This window comes from Triticum dicoccoides, chromosome 1B, assembly GCF_002162155.2.
Source record: "Triticum dicoccoides isolate Atlit2015 ecotype Zavitan chromosome 1B, WEW_v2.0, whole genome shotgun sequence".
Lineage (NCBI taxonomy): Eukaryota > Viridiplantae > Streptophyta > Magnoliopsida > Poales > Poaceae > Triticum > Triticum dicoccoides.
This window is the reverse complement of record NC_041381.1, coordinates 554232783-554255039: the sequence shown is the minus strand read 5'-3', so window position 1 is coordinate 554255039 and position 22257 is coordinate 554232783. Positions and strand designations below refer to the sequence as shown.

At 45.1% G+C, this 22257-nt stretch overlaps 1 pseudogene; it reads right to left on the bottom strand.

Annotated features, from left to right (window-relative positions):
• Positions 1 to 21762: 21762 nt before the first annotated feature.
• LOC119351601 lies at positions 21763 to 21901 on the bottom strand (annotated as a pseudogene).
• Between the last annotated feature and the right edge of the window lie 356 nt (positions 21902 to 22257).

The following is a 22257-nucleotide window of genomic DNA, read 5'->3' as shown; positions in this document are numbered from 1 at the left end:
TTATCTATGAACAATATTTGATTCTTCTCTGAATTCTTTTATGTATGATTGAGTTATCTTTGCAAGTCTCTTCGAATTATCCGTTTGGTTTGGCCAACTAGATTGGTAGTTATTGCAATGGGAGAAGTGTTTAGCTTTGGGTTCAGTCTTGCGGTGTCCTTACCCGGTGACAGAAAGGGTTGCAAGGCACGTATCGTATTGTTGCCATCGAGGATAACAAGATGGTTTTTTTATCATATTGCATGAATTTATCCCTCTACATCATGTCATCTTGCTTAAGGCATTACTCTGTTTTTAACTTAATACTCTAGATGCATGCTGGATAGCGGTCGATGAGTGGAGTAATAGTAGTAGATGCAGAATTGTTTTGATCTACTTGTCTCGGACGTGATGCCGATATACATGATCATACCTAGATAACCTCATAATTATTCGCTTTTCTATGAATTGCTCAACAGTAATTTGTTCACCCACCATAGAATACTTATGCTCTTGAGAGAAGCCACTAGTGAAACCTATGGCCCCCGGGTCTATTCTCATCATATCAATCTCCATTACTTTATTACTTGCTTTGTTTTTACTTTGCCTTTTACTTTTTACTTTGCATCTCTATATCAAAAATACCAAAAATATTATTTATCATCTCTATCAGATCTCACCCTTGTAAGTGACCGTGAAGGGATTGACAACCCCTAATCGTGTTGGTTGCGAGTAGCTATCATTTTGTGTAGGTACGAGGGACTCGTGCGTGATCTCCTACTGGATTGATACCTTGGTTCTCAAAAACTGAGGGAAATACTTACGCTACTTTACTGCATCATCCTTTCCTCTTCGGGGAAATCCAATGCAGTGCTCAAGAGGTAGCAAGAAGAATTTTTGGCGCCGTTGCCGGGGAGTTTGCGCAAAAGTCAACCATACCAAGTACCCATCACAATCCCTATCTCTCGCATTACATTATTTGCCTCTCGTTTTCCTTTCCCCCACTTCACCCTTGCCATTTTATTCGCCCTCTCTTTCCCAATCTCCTCCTCTCTTTCTCTTTCGCTTTTTTTCCGTTTGCCTTTTTGTTGCTTGTGTGTTGGATTACTTGTTGCCATGGCACAAGATAATACCAAATTGTGTGATTTCTCGAATACCAATAATAATGATTTCCTTAGTACTCTGATTGCTCCTCTTAATAATGATGAGTCTTGTGAAATCAATACAGCTTTGCTGAATCTTGTTATGAAAGATCAATTCGCTGGCCTTCCTAGTGAAGATGCCGCTACTCATCTAAACAATTTTGTTGATTTGTGTGATATGCAAAAGAAGAAAGATACGGATAACAATATTGTCAAATTGAAGTTATTTCCGTTTTCACTTAGAGATCGTGCTAAAATTTAGTTTTCGTCTTTGCCTAAAAATAGTATTGATTCTTGGAACAAGTGCAAAGATGCTTTTATCTCTAAGTATTTTCCTCCCGCTAAGATCATCACTCTTAGGAACGATATTATGAATTTTAAACAACTTGATCATGAGCATGTTGCCCAATCTTGGGAAAGAATGAAATTGATGCTTCGCAATTGCCCTACTCATGGTTTGAATTTATGGATGATCATACAAAAATTTTATGCCGGATTAAATTTTGCTTCTAGAAATCTTTTAGATTCAGCCGCGGGGGGCACATTTATGGAAATTACGTTAGGAGATGCTACAAAATTGCTTGACAATATTATGGCTAATTGTTCTCAATGGCATACCAAAAGATCTTCTAGTAAAAAAGTGCATGCTATAGAAGAAATCAATGTTTTGAGTGAAAAGATGGATGCACTTATGAAGATGTTTGCTACTAAAAATACTTCTCTTGATCCCAATGATATGCCTTTATCTACTTTGATTGAGAATAATAATGAATCTATGGATGTGAATTTTGTTGGTAGGAATTGTTTTGGAAATAGCGCGTATAGAGGAAATTTTAATCCTAGGCCTTATCCTAGTAATCCTTCTAATAATTATGGAAATTCCTACAACAACTCTTATGTAAATTTTAATAAGATGCCCTCTGAATTTGAGAGTAGTGTTAAAGATTTATGAATTCACAAAAGAATTTTAATGCTTTGCTCGAAGAGAAATTGCTTAAAGTTGATGATTTGGCTAGGAACGTTGATAGAATTTCTCTTGAAATTGATTCTTTAAAGCTTAGATCTATTCCTCCTAATGATGATATCAATGAGTCTCTCAAAGCTATGAGAATTTCCATTGATGAGTGCAAGGAAAGAATCGCTAGGATGCGTGCTTCCAAAGATGCCTTTATTAAAGCATGTTCTTCCGATTCCTATGAAAATCAAGATGAAGATCTAAAAGTTATTGATGCGTCCCCTATTAAATATTTGTTTTGCAATATGAATATTGATGAAACTGAATATGATCTTCCTTTACCTAGAAGGCGTTCTAAGAATTCGGAGTTTCTAGATCTTGATGATGAAATTGATGAAAGTGGGATTGAAAGAAATAAAAATCTTGATGTTGCTAAACCCACTATTTTGGATCTCAAGGAATTTAATTATGAAAATTGATCTTTGATTGGTTGTATTTCCTTGTTGCAATCCGTGCTAGATTCTCCTCATGCTTATAGTCAAAATAAGGCCTTTACCGAACACATTGTTGATGCCTTGATGCAATCGTATGAAGAAAAACTTGAGCTGAAAGTTTCTATCCCTAGAAAACTCTATGATGAGTGGGAACCTACTATTAAAGTTAAAATTAAAGATTATGAGTTTCATGCCTTGTGTGATTTAGGTGCTAGTGTCTCCACTATTCCCAAAACTTTGTGTGATTTGCTAGATTTCCGTGACTTTGAAGATTGCTCTCTAAACTTGCATCTTGCGGATTCCACTATTAAAAAGCCTATGGGAAGAACTAATAATGTTCTTATTGTTGCAAATAGGAATTATGTGCCCGTAGATTTTATCGTTCTTGATATAGATTGCAATCCTTCATGTCCTATTATTTTTGGTAGACCTTTCCTTAGAACGATTGGTGCGATTAATGATATGAAGGAAGGGAATATTAGATTCCAATTTCCCTTGAGAAAGGGTATGGAACACTTCCCTAGAAAGAAAATAAAATTACCATATTAATCTATCATGAGAGCCACTTATGGATCGCCTACCAAAGATGGCAAAACCTAGATCTATCCTTGCTTTTATGCCTAGCTAAGGGCGTTAAACGATAGCGCTTGTTGGGAGGCAACCCAATTTTATTTTGTGTTTTTTTGTTTTTGCTTCTGTTTAGGAATAAATAATCCATCTACTTTCTGTTTAGATGTGGTTTTATGTTTTAATTAGTGTTTGTGCCAAGTAGAACCTATAGGATGAGCTATGATGATAGTTGATTTGATTCTGCTGAAAAACAGAAACTTTGCGCTCACGAAACAAAATTCAATAAATCACAGAAACGTGCGTTTGCATTGATTCTTTTTGATGCTGATCAATAAACGAATTTTCCAGTATTTCCTATTCTGGTAGAATTTTTAGAGTTCCAGAAGTTTGCGTTAGTTACAGATTGCTACAGACTGTTCTGTTTTTGACAGATTCTGTTTTTCGTGTGTTGTTTGCTTATTTCAATGCATCTATGGCTAATAAATTAGTTTATAAACCATAATGAAGTTGGAATACAGTAGGTTTAACACCAATATAAATAAATAATGAGTTCATTACAGTATCTTAAAGTAGTCTTTTGTTTTCTTTCACTAACGGAGCTCACGCGATTTCTATTGAGTTTTGTGTTGTGAAGTTTTCAAGTTTTGGGTGAATTCTTTTGATGGATTATGGAAAAAAGAGTGGCAAGAGCCTAAGCTTGGGGATGCCCATGGCACCCCCAAGATAATCCAAGGACACCAAATAGTCAAAGCTTGGGGATGCCCCGGAAGGCATCCCCTCTTTCGTCTACTTCCATCGGTAATTTACTTGGAGCTATATTTTTATTCACACATGTCATGTATTTTGCTTGGAGTGTCTTGTATTATTTGCGTCTTTGCTTGTTTGTTTACCAAAATCATCCTTGCTGTAGACACCTTTTGAGAGAGCCATACATGATTTAGAATTTTCTAGAATACTCTATGTGCTTCACTTATATCTTTTGAGCTTGATAGTTTTGCTCATAAGTGCTTCACTTGAACCTTTTTGAGCGTAATAATTTTTGCTCTAGTGCTTCACTTAGATCTTTTAGAGAACGGTGGTGGATTTGTTTTAAAGAAACTATTGATCTCTCATGCTTCACTTAGATTATTTTGAGAGTTGTTAATAGCATGGTAATTTGCTTAAAGATAATATACTTGGTATTCAAGATTTGTGAAACTTTCTTTTGAGTGCGTTGAATACTAAGATAAGTTTGATGCTTGATAATTGTTTTGAGATATGGAAGTGATAATATCAAAGGAATGCTAGTTGGGGTGATTATGAATTTAAAGAATACTTGAGTTGAAGTTTGTGATTCCCGTAGCATGCACATATGGTGAACCGCTTTGTGATAAAGTCAGAGCACAGTTTTATTTATTGATTGTCTTCCTTATGAGTGGCAGTCGGGGACGAGCGACGGTCTTTTCCTACCAATCTATCCCCCTAGGAGCATGCGTGTAGTGCTTTGGTTTTTGATGACTTCTAAATTTTTGCAATAAATGCATGAGTTCTTTTGATTAATGTTGAGTCCATGAATTATACGCACTCTCACCCTTCCATCATTGTTGGCCTCTCTAATACCGCGCACTTTTCGCCGGTATCATACACCCACCATATACCTTCCTCAAAACAGCCACCATACCTACCTATCATGGCATTTCCATAGCCATTCCGAGATATATTGCCATGCAACTTTCCACCGTTCCGTTCATATGGCACATATTACTTTTGTCATATTGCTTTTTGCATGAACATGTAGTTGACATTGTATTTGTGGCTAGGCCACCTTCATAATTTTCATACATGTCGCTCATGATTCATTGCATATCCCGTTACACCGCCGGAGGCATTCATATAGAGTCATATTTTGTTCTAAGTATCGAGTTGTAATTGTTGAGTTATAAGAAAAATAAAAGTGTGATGATCATCATTATTAGAGCATTGTCCCAGTGAGGAAAGGATGATGGAGACTATGATTCCCCCATAAGTCGGGATGAGACTCCGGACGAAAAAAAAGAGTGGCCAAAAAAAGGAGAAAAGGCCCAAATAAAAAAAATATGAGAGAAAAAGAGAGAAGGGACAATGCTACTATCCTGTTTCCACACTTGTGCTTCAAAGTAGCACCATGATCTTCATGATAGAGAGTCTCATATGTTGTCACTTTCATATACTAGTGGGAATTTTTCATTATAGAACTTGACTTGTATGTTCCAATGATGGGCTTCCTCAAAAGTTCCCTAGGTCTTCGTGAGCAAGCAAGTTGGATGCACACCCACTTAGTTTATTTTGTTGAGCTTTCACATATTTATAGCTCTAGTGCATCCGTTGCATGGCAATCCCTACTCACTCACATTGATATTTATTGATGGGCATCTCCATAACCCGTTGATACGCCTAGTTGATGTGAGACTATCTTCTCCTTTTTGTCTTCTCCACAACCACCATTCTATTCCACCTATAGTGCTATGTCCATGGCTCACGCTCATGTATTGCATGAAAGTTGAAAAAGTTTGAGATTTCTAAAGTGTGAAACAATTGCTTGGCTCGTCATCGGGGTTGTGCATGATTAAAGACTTTGTGTAATGAAGTTAGAGCTTAGCCAGACTATATGATTTTGTAGGGATAACTTTCTTTAACCATGCTATTTTGAAAAGACATGATTGCTTTAATTTGTATGCTTGAAGTATTATTACCTTTATGTTAATATGAACTTTTGTCTTGAATCTTTCGGATCTGAATATTCATGCCATAATTAAGAAGATTCACATTGAAATTGTGCCAAAGTATCACTCTGCATCAAAAATTCTTTTTTATCATTTACCTACTCGAGGACGAGCAGGAATTAAGCTTGGGGATGCCTGATACGTCTCCAACGTATCTATAATTTTTGATTGCTCCATGCTACTTTGTCTATTGTTTTGGACTATATTGGGCTTTATTTTCCACTTTTATACTATTTTTGGGACTAACCTATTAACCGGAGGCCCAGCCTAGAATTGTTGTTTTTTGCCTATTTCAGTATTTTGAAGAAACAGAATATCAAACGGAGTCCAAACGGAATAAAACCTTCGGGAACGTGATTTTCTCACCTAATGTGATCCAGGAGACTTGGACCCTGCTCCAAGGAACAGCCGTGGAGGTCACGAGGGTGGGGGGCGCCCCCCTGGGCGCGCCCCCTGCCTCGTGGGCCCCCTGTTGCTCCACCGACGTACTCCTTCCTCCTATATATACCTACGTACCCCCGTCAGATCAAATACAGAGCCAAAAACCTAATTCCACCGCCACAACTTTCTGTATCCATAAGATCCCATCTTGGGGCCTGTTCCGGAGCTCCGCCGGAGAGGGCATCTACCACGGAGGGCTTCTACAACAACACCATAGCCTCTCCGATGAAGTGTGAGTAGTTTACTTCAGACCTTCGGGTCCATAGCTAGTAGCTAGATGGCTTCTTCTCTCTTTTTGGATCTCAATACAATGTTCTCCCCTTCTCTTGTGGAGATCTATTCGATGTAATCTTCTTTTTGTGGTGTGTTTGTTGAGACTGATGAATTATGGGTTTATGATCCAGCTTATCTATGAACAATATTTGATTCTTCTCTGAATTCTTTTATGTATGATTGAGTTATCTTTGCAAGTCTCTTCGAATTATCCGTTTGGTTTGGCCAACTAGATTGGTAGTTCTTGCAATGGGAGAAGTGTTTAGCTTTGGGTTCAATCTTGCGGTGTCCTTATCCAGTGACAGAAAGGGTTGCAAGGCACGTATTGTATTGTTGCCATCGAGGATAACAAGATGTTTTTTTATCATATTGCATGAATTTATCCCTCTACATCATGTCATGTTGCTTAATGCGTTACTCTTTTTTTAACTTAATACTCTAGATGCATGCTGGATAGCGGTCGATGAGTGGAGTAATAGTAGTAGATGCAGAATCGTTTCGATCTACTTGTCTCGGACGTGATGCCTATATACATGATCATACCTAGATAACCTCATAATTATTCGCTTTTCTATCAATTGCTCAAGAGTAATTTGTTCACCCACCGTAGAATACTTATGCTCTTGAGAGAAGCCACTCGTGAAACCTATGGCCCCCGGGTCTATTCTCATCATATCAATCTCTATTACTTTATTACTTGCTTTGTTTTTACTTTTCCTTTTCCTTTTTACTTTGCATCTCTATATCAAAAATACCAAAAATATTATTTATCATCTCTATCAGATCTCACCCTCATAAGTGACCATGAAGGGATTGACAATCCCTAATCGCCTTGGTTGCGAGTAGCTATCGTTTTATGTAGGTATGAGGGACTCGTGCATGATCTCCTACTGGATTGATACCTTGGTTCTCAAAAACTGAGGGAAATACTTACGCTACTTTACTGCATCATCCTTTTCTCTTCGAGGAAATCCAACGCAATGCTCAAGAGGTAGCACGCCCCACCACAGGTGGCGTCCCTCGCCGCCGACGACCGCCGCGCCGTTGGTGGACGCCCGTCGCTGCTGCTGACGGCGCTCGAAGTACGCCGCCCAAGCCGCGTGGTTGTCGGCGGCGTACTGGGGGAGGGAGAGCTGGGCGTCGGTGAGGGAGGCGCGCACGACCTCGACCTCGTCGACGAAGTAGGAGGGTTTAGCCACGGCGTCGGGCAACGGGGGAATGGGTACTCCCCCGTTGCTGAGCCTCTAGCCCGTCGGCCCGGCGCGCATGTCCGGCGGCGCCGAGATGTTCGCCTGGAACAGGAGCCACGACTCCTGTTAGTGGAGCGTGTGACAGCCGAAGCCGTTGGCCGCTACCTCGTCTTCGGGGGAACGCTCGGCCATCGGGAAAGGGGATGGAGATGTAGGGGCTGGACGGCGACTCACGGGAGAGGGAGAGGAAGGGCTGGGGGAGGGCTCGACGGCGGCGCTCGGGAGAGGTAGCGCTCAGAGGCGAGCGAGGCCATATATAGCCGCGCCGCGCCCGTGTGTACGTGTTCGAGGGAGGGGAGGCGTCGGCACGCCGTAACGTGACGCGCCGCCCGTGAGAGGAATCAATGGCAAAGCTGACCGGCGGGCAGCCTTGCCATTGACTCCCCGCGGGAAACAGAGGCGTTGGGGGAAGACGAGGCGGTGTCGCTGACGCGGCTGGCCCATGGCTTTTTCACGCCAAAAACGCTCGCCCGGCGCCCCCGGGTGCTCCCCGATGCGTCGGGTTCAGCCTGGGTCCGCCGGCGCTATTTTTCGGCCCAGGCCGGCGAAAATCGAGTTCCTGGGGGCACGACTGGGCCATTTTTTCGGCGCCGGTGTGAAAAAATCGCCTGGGGAGGTCTCCCTGGGGCCGCGGCTGGAGATGCTCTTAGTGTTTTCATTTGGACAACGCTAACGCCCACACGTGTGGTGGGAGTTAAACCCACCCACACGCCATATAGCACATAGACTACGCCATGTCACCACATGCATGTGGATTTTTTTTTGGATTTTCTGTTTTTAAAATGTTTTATCTCTTAAATAAAAAATCTGATTGAAGATCCATTTTCACCATTAAATCCCTCGTGACGAGATCTTCGAAACTAGATCTCATATCAATATATTTCGACGAAATTTTTTTTGGGTTAAAAGTTGTCGTGTCTGTTGCACATGAATTGACATGATATTTACACTGAAGTTGCCATGATATGTTTCGGCTAGTCTCTTCTATATTTGAAAGTAATTTTGACATATTATAAAACAAGGAATTAAGAAACTAGACTTGCCATGCATCATAATCATAAATTAAAATTGTCATGATATATGCACTTAAATTTGCCATGGTTCATACAAAAAAAATATTTTCATGGTCAAAGTACTAAAATTGCCATCATCGAAAAACTAAAAATTGCAATGATCTACAAACTAAAATTGTCACATGGCAACTTTAGTTTAAGCACTATGGCAACTACAGTGTAAACATCATCGCAACTTTTGGGCAAAAAAAAAATTCGTCAAAACATATCAACATGGGGTCTAGTTTTGAAGATCTCGTCGAGACGGATTTAATGATGAAAACAGATTTTTAATTCACTTTTTTAATTAGAAGATAAAACATTTTTAAGCCGAAAACCCAAAAAAATTCTGCTGATGTCATCTGTTCATACGTGGCAAAATGAGTGATGATGGAGGCGTGTGGGCGTTTGCACATCGCCCACACGCCTCCGCCACCACTCATTTTGCCATGTATATGACATCAGCAGAAATCTTTTTGGTTTTCGGCTTAAAAATATTTTATCTTCTAATTAAAAAAGCGAATTAAAAATCCGTTTTCACCATTAAATCCGTCTCGACGAGATCTTCAAAACTAGACCCCATGTTGATATGTTTCGACGAAAAAAAATGCCCAAAAGTTGCCATGATCTTTACACTGTAGTTGTTATGGTGCTTAAACTAAAGTTGTCATGTGGCAATTTTAGTTTGTAGATCATGACAATTTTAGTTTTCGACGATGGCAATTCTAGTATTTTGACCATGCATTTTTTTGCATGAACCATGACAATTTTAAGTGCATGTATCATGTCAATTTTAGTTTATGGTGCATGGCAAGTCTAGTTTTTTAATTCTCCGTTTTATAATATGTCAAAATTTACTTTTTAATATAGAAGAAAAATAGCTGAAACATAACATGACAACTTTACTGTAAATATCATGGCAATTCATGTGCAATAGACATGGCAATTTTTAACCCAAAAAAATTAGTCAAAATATATTGACATGAGATCTAGTTTCGAAGATCTCGTCGCGAGGGATTTAATGGTGAAAATGTATCTTCAATCGGATTTTTTTTCATTTAAGAAATAAAACATTTTAAAAACTGAAAATCTAAAAAGATTTTCACATGCATGCATGCGATGACATGACGTAGTCTGTATGTTATAGGGCGTGTGGGCGAGTTTGGCTCCCACCACATGTGTGGGCATTAGCGTTGCCCTTCATTTTATATATATAGGAAAACACTTCTAATCTATAGTCTGGTAAAAAGCCAACATCAGAACACCCTATATCCGTCGATTCCGACGGTGGAGAAATTAAACACTAATCTTTAATTACTCCCAACCGTTGCTAACCACCCGTGCATCACGCATGCTTGATTGGCTGATCGCATATCCATCATCTCTCTCGTATGTTTCCGTTCCGTCTCTCCCATTCCCCTCCCTCTCGTCTCATCTCTCCCTCGTGCACGCCGCGAGCTCTCCATCAACATCGCTCCGCCCAGATTCAACCAGCTGCACACCGTGCTTCCTTCCCACCTCATTGCCGACCACACCATCCACGGCACGGCCCAGTTCCGTCCAATGAGTTCGTCGGTACGACATCCCTATAATAGGTGGTGGTGCGTGGTGCCCGCCATATCCGGCATTGCATAACGAAACTGCCTCACGTACGATCAACTGGCATACGATTTGTACAACAAAAGACAAGCCCGTTTCTTGAGGTCTTGGCCCACCACATCAGATGAGTCTTATCGTACACAGATCCTACAGAATTTGATCGTACGTATAGCAGCTCTCATTGCATAACCAGCTTAGAAGGAGGCTGTTGGGTGTGCCCGACATCTCCACCACCCCTCGATTGATGAACTAGCAGTATTAGCGCTCAAATAATTACCATAGAAAACGAATGCAGTCATCATGCTATGCAGAAGCAATCCCACCAAATTAGCGATTCATTCCACTAATCTCTCGCGTGGACTAAGTAGCAGATCCAATGTATGTGCTGCTTCCGATCCAACGGCTAACAAATGGTCTGATAGGATTCAATTACCAGTAGCCTGATGCCTAGCGGTGTCCTTTTTTATAAAGCACATCAGTGGGATGCTTAACAAAGATGCCTTACATTAACACTTTGTTGTGAACATGCCATAAGGCCGAGGTCGTAGCAGCAAATAAAAGCCAGACAATTCGACGTACGTGAGTGACCCGACAACCTAGTAGGAAGGGTATGGAAATGGGCAATGAAGATGGGTGCCCAGCTGCACTTAGCAACATCACGGACACATCCCCAAAGGAATTGTGCCATGACGCACTTAAAAAAGATGTGATTTACGTCTTCCATGATCCCACAGAGCGGACAACAGCTGTCACCCGGGCCGTTCTTTTCTGCACCTCCGTACCCGAAGGAAGCCGGTCGTGAATAAGCTGCCAAAGGGAGATCTTAAATTTTGTGGGGATTCTGGCTTTATCGAAAAAGGCTCTCGCCCCGTTTTATATTATAAAGCCAATGCCCAAGCCAACATCCAACAAGGTTCAAACACACACACAGATAACACACGCACCCGGTCCAGACAAATAAGTACTCCAAGGGTTAATGCTGAGGGCACAGCTCAACAAGCCCTGAAAACACACAAAAAGGCACACACGCCGGGAGAGACACAACATCTAGTCGGGCTCCGGGGGTGGCGGCGGGAGCGGAGGCGCCAAGCGGAAGGCCATCGATCGAAGGTCGGCGAGGAGGGTGCTGATGGCGTCCCGGTCCTGAGGGCGGCTAAGCGGCCGCCAGAGCTGCAAGTAACCACACATTTTAAAGATGGAGTCAGTAGCACGCCGAAGAGGCACCTTCTGAATGACAAGCTTATTGCGAACAGTCCACAACGTCCAGGTGAGGACCCCAACGCACAGCCATCTAATATGTCTGTAGCGAGGGGGGGCGGCCTGAATTTCCGCAAGCAGGTCAGGGAAGTTGGTGTTGCACCACTGTCCCCCTACCGTTTCGTGGAAACAAGACCAAAGGAACTGTGCCGTGTAGCACAAGAAGAAGATGTGGTTGGCATCCTCTACCGTGCCACACATAGGGCACATCCCATCTCCAGGACCATGGCGCTTAAGGACCTCAACGCCGGACGGAAGGCGGCGGCGGATCCATTGCCAAAGGAAGATCCGAATCTTTAAGGGGAGGCGGATGTCCCAAATCAAACTGAAGGGCTCTGGGGCCGTCGATGGGGCTATAGCCGCGTAGAGGGATTTGGTGGAGAAGCAACCGGAGGGTTCCAGACGCCAAGAGATGACGTCCGGAGAGTCGGCCACGTCCATAGGGAGGAGGGCGACGTCCTGGAGGAGGGCATCCCAGGCTGCCACCTCAGCAGGACCAAAGGGCGGCGGAACGCGAGGCGCCCTAAGTCAATAAGGGCCGTCTCGATAGAGACCCGAGGGTCAACGACAATGTCGAAGAGCACTGGGAAACGCGCGGCTAGGGGGTGTCACCAAGCCACCTATCCAGCCAAAACAGGGTCGAGGACCCAGTGCCCACCGAGATGGATGTGCCAATGCGCAGTACAGGCAGCAGCTGGACGACGGCCTGCCAAAACTGGGAGCCGCCTGAGCGTTGGCAGAATGCGAGAGGCTGCCCACGCAGGTACTTGTTCTGGATGATAGTAAGCCAGAGACCTCCATCCCCATTGGCAATGCGCCAGAGCGAACGGGTCAAGAGGGCGATGTTCATGCGCCCGGAGGACAAAATCCCTAGACCGCCTTGGTCCTTGGGTTTGCAAATATCTGGCCAGCTGACCATGTGGTATTTCTGCTTACCCTCCTCCCCAGCCCAGAAGAATCTAGATTGGTATTTGGCGACCTCCTGATGAAGGGTTTCATGAAGGCTATAAAAGCTCATGAGGAACCAAAGGAGGCTAGCAAGCGAAGAGTTGATAAGGATCACTAATGGGGATCCCCAGATAGGTCGTGGGAAAAGAGCCCAGCCGACAATTTAGGCGGTTAGCAATAGCCTATGCGTCCTCTAAGGGGTAGCCGAGTACCATCACTTCGCTCTTATCAAAGTTGATGGTGAGTCCCGACATTTGTTGAAAGCACAAGAGGAGGAACTTCAGGTTAGAGATCTCAAGGGCGGATCCCTCTACCATTATAATGGTATCATCCGCATATTGGAGAAGGGAGACTCCTCCCCCTCCAACTAGGTGGGGGACAAGGCCACGGATATGTCCAGCAGCCTTGGCCTTATCCAAGATGGAGGCCAGGGCATCCACCACCATGTTGAACAAGAAAGACGAGAAGGGGTCCCCCTGACGGACCTCGCAAAGGGTGGGGAAGTAGGGCCCAATGTCACCGTTGATGTTCATCGCGGTCCGACCACAAGAGACAAGCTGCATGACGCGGGTCACCCAACAGTCGTCGAAGCCCTTGCGGAGCAATACTTCCCGCAGGAATGGCCAGTGCACCGTGTCGTAGGCTTTGTGGAAGTCCAGCTTTAGAAAGACCGCCCGATGGCATTTTAGGTGGACCTCGTGGAGGACTTCGTGAAACACTAACACCCCATCGAGAATAAATCGGCCTTGTATGAAGGCGGATTGGTTCGGATGGGTAATTGTGTCAGCGAGGAGGGTCACCCTATTGGCGTACCCTTTGGCCAAGATCCGTAAAATCACATTAATCACTGTGATAGGGCGGAACTGGCGAATGTCGGAGGCGCCCGGGACCTTGGGGATGAGGGTCACAATCCCATAGTTGAGGCGCCCAAGGTCCATGGAGCCCGAGTAGAATTCCTCAAAAAGAGCCATGACCTCAAGCTTGATGGTAGGCCAGAACGTCTTGAAGAACGACACGGGCAGGCCGTCTGGACCCGGGGCCGAGGAGGGGTTCATCCCCTTAATGGCAGCGAGGACCTCGTCCTCGTCAAAGGGGGCAACTAAAGCCGCATTAGCCTCAGCCGAGACCAATTGTGCACCCGACCAAATGTCGGGGGCGAGACTAGCCCCACCTCGCGGGGTGGGGGTAAATAGGGCTTTATAGAAGCCATCAACATGGAAGCGGATGGCCGAGGGGAGAACGATAGGCGTGTCTCCATCCTACAGGTAATGGATGGAGTTGCGACGGCGCCGGCCGTTCGCCACCGCCTGAAAATAAGCGGTGTTGGCATCGCCCCGAAGCACCCACCTCTGGGTACCGCGCAGGCGCCAGTAGGACTCTTCATCAGTGTGAATGGTGGAGAGCTGGTCTTCTAGGTCGTAGCGCAACATCCACTCATCAGAGGAGATCCCGGTCGAGTCAGCGCGGGCGTCTAGGGCTTGGATAGCCAGCAAGAGGGCCTTTTTGCGCTCTCTAAGGTCTCGGCCAAGGTTGGCCCCCAACCCCTTCATGAATTGGCGGGAAAGCTTGGCACAGAAGTGCCACGAGTCGACAGCGGACATGGAGCGATGGGGCGCAGATCGGGCAAAAATCCAGCGAGCGACGACGGCCTCCCGGAAGCCGGTCTGATTGAGCCAGAAGGGCTTGAACCGGAACCGCGGCGGGGTGGGGGTTCGCTCGTCGGCGGTGGAGAGGAGGAGGGGGACATGGTCAGAGCCGATCCGAGTGACAGCCCGGAGCGATGCCAGGGGGCAACGCAATTCCCACTCAGGGGAAACTAGGACATGATCCAAAACGGATTGTGTCGGGATAGATTGCCGGTTCGCCCAGGTGAACCTGGCACCCGTCCGGTCAAGCTCGCGGAGCCCCAGCTCCGCGATCCAATCGTTGAATAATTGCATCCGGGGATAATTAATCCGGGAATTATTCTTCTCATCCGGGGATCGGATGAGATTAAAGTCGCCGCCCACGAGAACTGGGAGGAGGAAGTTAGAGATCTTCAGCTGCAGTTCAGCTAAGAAGGCCGGGGAGCGGCAGTGATCCGCCGGTCCGTAAACAATAATGACCTCCCATTTGAAGTTCAGGGCACGCTCGAAGATCTCCATACTAACGAAGAATTCACCCCTATCCATGCCACCCACCTCAAAGGTGGCATCCTTTACCCCTAAGAGGATGCCACCAGAGTGGCCTGAGGTCCCACTAGAAGGGAGCCAGTGCCAAGCGAAGAGGTGGGGGCTAAGTGTTCAAGCTCCTGAAGGGCGAACTCAGAGCGCAGGGTTTCCTGTATGGCCACGATGTCAATGTGTTCGTCCCGGATGTACTCAATGAGTTGGCGGCGACGACCATCATGGCCGAAGCCGCGGATGTCCCAGACAAGGGCCCGCATCTAAGCCCCCATCGGGGGGCTGCTTGACCCCAGGACACGGGAAGCGCTTTGAGCGCGGAGGGCCGCCGTGCGAGACCGTGTGCGTCCACGGATTATCCCGTCGGCCACCGGAGGGGCTGGGGCCACGGGGGTGGAGGGCGGCCGGATTCTGGCTTTCGAGATATCCATAGCCTGAAAAGGAGCCACGCATTGATGAATGGCTTGGTAGAGGGAGCTACTCCCTCCGTTTCGATTTACTCGTCGTGGTTTTAGTTTGTGAGCTGTCTAGAAGCTTTTAGTTTCCATCCGAAAGAATCCGGCTCTATGGAGGTAGAATATCCCTGAAGCATCAATTTCAGCCGATCCCATTCTATCAGTTCTTGGGTCCCAAGGTAGCTACGAAAGCATGGAAACCGCTGTCCGTTTTGCCAGTTATCACTAACGAGCGCGTGCAGGTCCCTCAGATTGCAAACAGGCGAGGGAACTCAAATCCTAATGGGTTCTGCCGGGTCAAGTCAAAACATCGTCGATATGTGGTTCCTCACCAAATGGATAGCTCCAGTACGAAGAAGATGCAGATCTTTGTAATTGATTACGAAAACTGTGATCCGTTACGGTAAGTGGCCTTTGAGATCGAGTCCCATTGGACATATTTTTTTCTTAATAATGTCTAGCCATAGACCACCATCACCGGTTAATATTTTTGTTGGAAATATTGCCCTACAGACGATAATATTGTATTATTATATTTTTACTGGCACAAATGTCCGTGCGTTGCAACGGATACAAAAGAAAAATGCTTAGAAACCTGAAAAACAATTCACCACTTAAACAACTTTGCAAGTAGCAAAACATTATTAACGTACACAATCAAAAGTACCAAGGACCATATTCTTGAAACAAAAGGCGAAAATCTGATGATGCTTAAAGAAAGAAAGAAATTCCCTTAATTGCGTGAGGTTAAAAGCAAAATGATGTACCTCGTGTTCTTGTTTCAGCTGACCTCAGAACAGGAAGCAGAAATAGTAGAAAATAAAAGGCTTAGTAATAAAAAGAGATGTAAAATGTCCAGCAAAAAGATAAAATAGTGAGACCAAGAGTACACACACACTTTCTTGTTTTTGCTGAGAATGTGCATGCGCTTTTACATGAAAATAAGCTCTATGAACATCTATTGATTCAGCTCGTAAAATATATACTTCCACTGGTGAAAAAGTTTGAAAATGGATTACATCACACGCTAGAGGTAAAGAATGATACAGAACAACACACATATCAACAGCACCGACAGGAAAGTAGGTCTAGGCATGTGCGCAAAGCTGCTCGAGCTGCTCCTCGAGTGCAAATCCACTCTCTAGTGAAGTCATAGATGTTTCTACATACGCCATTACTGAATTGATGAAGCCTGTTCGGAATTCCTCTGCAAATGCTACGGCTCCAATATTTCAGTATCAAGTTAAGTAGTTAACAGTATAGCAGTGATAAATCATAAAATGCACAACAAGCTGGAACCTAAGGCGCTTCTAAAACCACATACCAAGTAGGATATCCGGTCCCTTCTGGCCATTTCATAGGTTGTTTAATTTGTGAGCTCTCTGCAAAAAAGAGAAACGGGAATTTCAGATTTAAGTCAAACATGCATTATAGACAAAATGCAGTTGCTCCTTTTGGGCAGGGGCTGCATGCTTAATGGCCTAAAATTGCTCAAATCACAGCCATGCGCCGGATGGGCAGGCATGTGTAGAGTTTTGCTTTGGATTTTGCCCTCTGGTCAAGTATAAATCGACAAGGTAGTACTGAGACTGGAGTTACAAAAGACTTTACTTCAAACAGATTTATATGTTGAACCATTGGCCCTGTTGGCATGAATTTTCTAGACAGTAATAATGTTCCGCCAAAACTCCAATCTATCACTTTCTCCTCTCTTTTTCCCAAATGGAAATGCAAGCATCCGTTCTCAACTTAACAATTCAAGAAAATTAAAATAAAAAATGGTACGTACCATTTGACATCACTTCTGAATAATTAGAATACCTTGCCAAAGGACCAGAAAACTTACATGTGAAGCATCATCAACAAGGCGACGATGGTTCATGAAGACTAATTCTGGTGTTCTTCAGCATATGTTTCTCTGAATTCAAACTTTATGCGTCATAATACTCTTTGCTTTTTCCTTACGGTGACAAGGGTTAGATCTCTTAAGAGGGTGATGCCAATCGGTAAACACAGGAAATGACACTTCCCTACCGCACAAATACTATTGCATCATTTAGAAATCAGTATACACAGGAAGCCCAGTATGACTTTTGCGTCCTTCCAGAAATCTAAATACAATAATATTTAGACTGCACAAATCCCATAGAACAAAAATCTGCAAGGACAATGTGAAGATTGGCTTAAGCGTCTTACCTCGTTGGAGGGACGCGCTGCGTGTTTATATAACAGGGGCGCACCTCCCTGGATAGCGCATACAATCGGTTTGGATTACAACTTGTGAACCAAGGAAAGAGAGGGAGAGATAAGGTTACGGTTACAGGAGGATAGATCGATCCTAACAACCTAGCCGGTGATATATGCTACGTCACAATATGTCACGTTACAATATGTTCAACACCCTCCCTTAATCACAACTTGGTCAAGTTGAGATTACGCTTGAATTCTTCAAAATTCTTTGTTGGTAATGCCTTGGTGAACCCATCTGCAACTTGGTCTCTAGAATGAACAAAACGGATCTCCAATCTTTTGTTAGCAACTCTTTCTCGAACAAAGTGGAAATCTATCTCAATATGTTTTGTTCTTGCATGAAAGACAGGATTAGCAACCAAATACGTGGCACCAAGATTGTCACACCAAAGACAAGGAGCTTGACTCTGTCTTATACCAAGTTCCTTAAGCATGGACTGTACCCAGATTATCTCAGCTGTAGCATTTGCTAATGCTTTATATTCTGCCTCTGTGCTTGACCTTGAGACAGTGGCATGTTTCTTTGCACACCAAGATATGAGATTAGGTCCAAAAAATATTGCAAAGCCACCAGTTGAGCGTCTGTCATCAATATCTCCTGCCCAATCAGAATCTGAGAAAGCACTAACAAGGGTAGATGAAGACTTGTTAAAGGTGAGACCAACATTCACAGTGGCTTTCACATATCTGACTATACGCTTTGCAGCAGTCCAATGATTTGTAGTAGGTGCATGAAGAAACTGGCAAACTTTGTTAACAGCAAATGAGATATCTGGCCTAGTAATTGTCAAGTACTGAAGGGCACCTACCAGACTTCTGTATTTAGTGCTATCTTCCCGATTCAGGAGTTCTCCTTCTGTAATAGACAATTTTTCTGTACTAGATAAAGGGGTTGGTGATGGCTTACATCCTTGCAGTCCAACTCTTTTAACAATATCATTGGCATATTTCTCCTGAGAAAGATGCAGTCCATCTCCAAGTTTCTTGACTTCAATGCCTAGGAAGAAGTGCAAGTCTCCTAGGTCTTTAAGTGCAAATTCTGCACCCAAGTCCTTTAACAATCCTGTCACTGCATCATTAGATGAGCTGGTAACAATAATGTCATCTACATAAATAAGTACAAATATAGTTGTGTTCAACTTATTGTAGATGAACAAGGATGTATTAGACTTGGATGGAATAAAACCAAGTGACTGCATTTTCTGACTGAGTCGTGAGTACCAGGCCCTGGGGGCTTGTTTGAGCCCATACAGTGCTTTGTCAAGTTTGCAGACATGAGAGGGAGTGTTCTTGTTTTCAAACCCAGGAGGTTGCTTCATATATATTTCCTCTTCCAGAACACCATGGAGGAACGCGTTCTGAACATCTATTTTCCTGAGAGTCCATCCCCTGGATACAACAATAGACAAAACCAAGCGGATAGTTGCAACTTTGACAACAGGACTAAAGGTGTCCTCGTAATCTAAACCATACCGTTGCTTGAAGCCTTTTGCAACGAGTCGAGCTTTGTAGCGATCAATAGTTCCATCAGACCTTTTTTTGATCCTAAAGACCCACTTACAGTCAATGAGATTTTTACCTTGTTGTGGGGGAACTAAGTGCCAGGTGTTGTTTTTCAGAAGTGCCTTGTATTCTTCATCCATAGCTTGTTTCCAACGTGTGTCACCAAGCGCCTCATGCAAAGACTGTGGTTCACCTGTGGAACATGCCAGACCATACTTGAGAATTTTTTTATAATTCACAGGTTGAGTTACCCCTCTTTGGAGACGTGTCCGAGGTGGTGTAGCAGGCGCTGTAGTAGCAGTAATCGCAGAAGATCCGGGAGAATCCGTAGCAGATCCCCCTGGTGATCCCGAGGCTGGTGAGGAAGCAGGCGCCTCTGGATCAGGATTTTCTGCGGCTGAAGGACGTGACGGAGCGGCGCGGTGAAGCACAGAAGATCCGGGCGTCGCGACATCCCAAGGAGCAGAAGGGGTGGCGCCAGATTCCGGACCAGGTGGGCGCGTCAGGGCCGCATCGCCTGCAGCGGTCGGCTCATGGGAGCCCGCGCTGGTCGATTTTTGCGGACGCCGCGCATAGCAGCGGACGGAGTCAGGGAAGCGACTTGGAGACCGCCAAGTGGCAGCCGGTGATTGGTGCGGGGAGGGCTCCGGGTTGGTGGAGACGCGCCGCGTGACCGAGCTGGAGCGGTCGGTGCGGTCGCTGTCAGGCAGGTCGCTGGTGCTTGCAGCCCGCACGTGTGCAAATGGGGTGGATCCCGAAGGGGATAGCCTGGCGTCCTGACGAGGAGTGGATCCCGAAGCAGATTTGTCCCCCAAGTCCCTGCACATGAAATATCGCCCTGTTTGGGCTGTTTCTTCATTATTTTCAAATCTGTTTGCTGCATCGCCTTCGCTGTGCTGGTCTGCATCATCACACAATTCAGCCAAGGTATTAGGAGGATTAGTCATGTGATCATTGCAGTTGTGTTCCCCATGATTGCCAACAAGACTCGGAGGTAGAAGAAGGATTTCTTTGCGAAGAAGTGCACCAACATTGGGGTGTAGATCAGCGAAAGGAAATTTGGTTTCATCAAAAACAACGTCACAGGATATGTAGACGCGTCCAGTAGGAACATCAAGGCATTTTACACCCTTGTGTTGGGGACTATAGCCTAAGAAAACACATTGTGTTGAGCGAAACATAAGTTTACGCTGATTGTATGGCCTAAGATTTGGCCAGCATGCGCAACCAAAGACACGAAGCGATGTGTAGTCTGGTTTGGTATGGAGGAATCGTTCAACTGGAGTTTCATTGTTGATGACTTTACTAGGCAGCATGTTAATGATGTGAAAAGCGGCTAGAAAAGCTTCCTCCCAAAATTTAAGGGGCATGGATGCGCCAGCTAAGAGGGCAAGGCCAACCTCAACAATGTGTCTGTGTTTGCGTTCAGCAGACCCATTCTGTTGATGAGCATGAGGGCATGACACTTGGTGAGAGACACCGAGAGTTTGGAAAAAGGAGTTTAATTTTTGTATTCCCCTCCCCAATCAGATTGGACAGCAATAATTTTGCTATCGAACTTTCGTTCAACGAGCGCTTGGAAGTTTTGAAACACTTGAAACACATCGGATCGTTTCTTAAGAAGATAGATCCAGGAATACTTGCTATAGTCATCGATGAAACTAACATAGTATGTGTGTCTACCAACTGAACTGGGGGCAGGCCCCCATACATCAGAAAAAATGAGTTGCAAAGGTTTGGTAGAAATACTAGTAGAAATTGGATAGGGTAGCTGATGACTTTTAGCTCTTTGACAGGAATCACAAATGGTTTCAATATCACGCTCTCCAACATATGGGAGCTTATTCTTCCTAAGCAACCGTTCAACTAAAGAAAAAGATGCATGCCCTAGTCTATCGTGCTACCTCATCGCTGAGAGTTTGGTGACACCATATGCTTGCTTATTGAATCTTCTAAACTCCCGAATCAACGGGTAAAGCCCTCGAACGCATCTACCTTGGTAGAGAACCTTCTTCATTGCCTGATCCTTGATCAAAAAGAAAAAGGGGTGAAACTCGAGGAATACATGATTATCAATGGCAATTCGATGGACGGAAAGAAGGTTTTTAGATGCACTAGGGACATGTAGTATTTTTCTGAGGTGAATTGGACGATAAGGGGTTTTAACAACTGAATGACCAACATGTTTGATCCTCATACCTACTCCACTGGCGGTGTGGATCTGGTCTTGACCACGGTATTTCTCCCGCATGGTTACTTTCTCCAACTCACTAGTGATGTGGTTTGTAGCACCACTATCCATGTACCAATTGGTATCTACACCGTATGAAGCTTCGGCAGCACCAGCAACTTTTTCGTCCTGGGAGGAGTCACCTTCATCTTCCTCGAACCTGTACCAGCAGTCTTTGGCGGAGTGGCCAAGCTTACCGCATATCTGACAGCGGACAGCATCGGGACGATTCTTGGAGGAGGAACGGCGGCCCCTGTTGTTGTTGGAGGAGGGCCGTCCGCCGGCACCAGTGCGAGGGGCACCGCCACCGTTGCTGTTGCTGTAGTTTTCGCTGCCACTGCCCTTGCCCTTGCCGCGCGGCGGACCACGGTAGCGGGAGCCACCACGGCCACCACGAACAGCAGCGTTGGAGGAGGACTTGAAGCTGCTGCCGTTGCTGCCTTGGAACATCGCCACGCGCTGATCAAAGTTGCTCATCTGAGCGAACAGATCATCGAGCGTGACAGGGTCGGTGCGGGCGTCGAGGGCCGACACCAATAGCTGGTACTCCATACCCAGCCCGGCGATGATGTAGGAGATCTGTTCGTCCTCATCTAGAGGCTTGCCAGCAGCTGCTAGCTCGTCGGCGAGGCCACACATATAGGCGAAGTAGGCGCCCACCGTCTGTGTGCCCTTCTCTGCATTGGAGAGGGCGACACGGATGTTGTTCACACGCGATCTGGACTGGGACGAGAACATGTTCGCCACCGCAGCCCAGAGCTCGTGCACCTTGTGGATGTTGGTCACCTGGACAAGAACTTCTCTGGAAAGATTAACCAGCAAATATGCCAATACCTGCTGATCTTCCCGCACCCAGACTTGATGAAGAGGGTTCGGCGAGGCTGATTCCTTGCCGTCTTTGTCCGTGGTGATGATGAACTTCTCCGGTTCTTTGATCGTCCCTTCGACATAGCCGA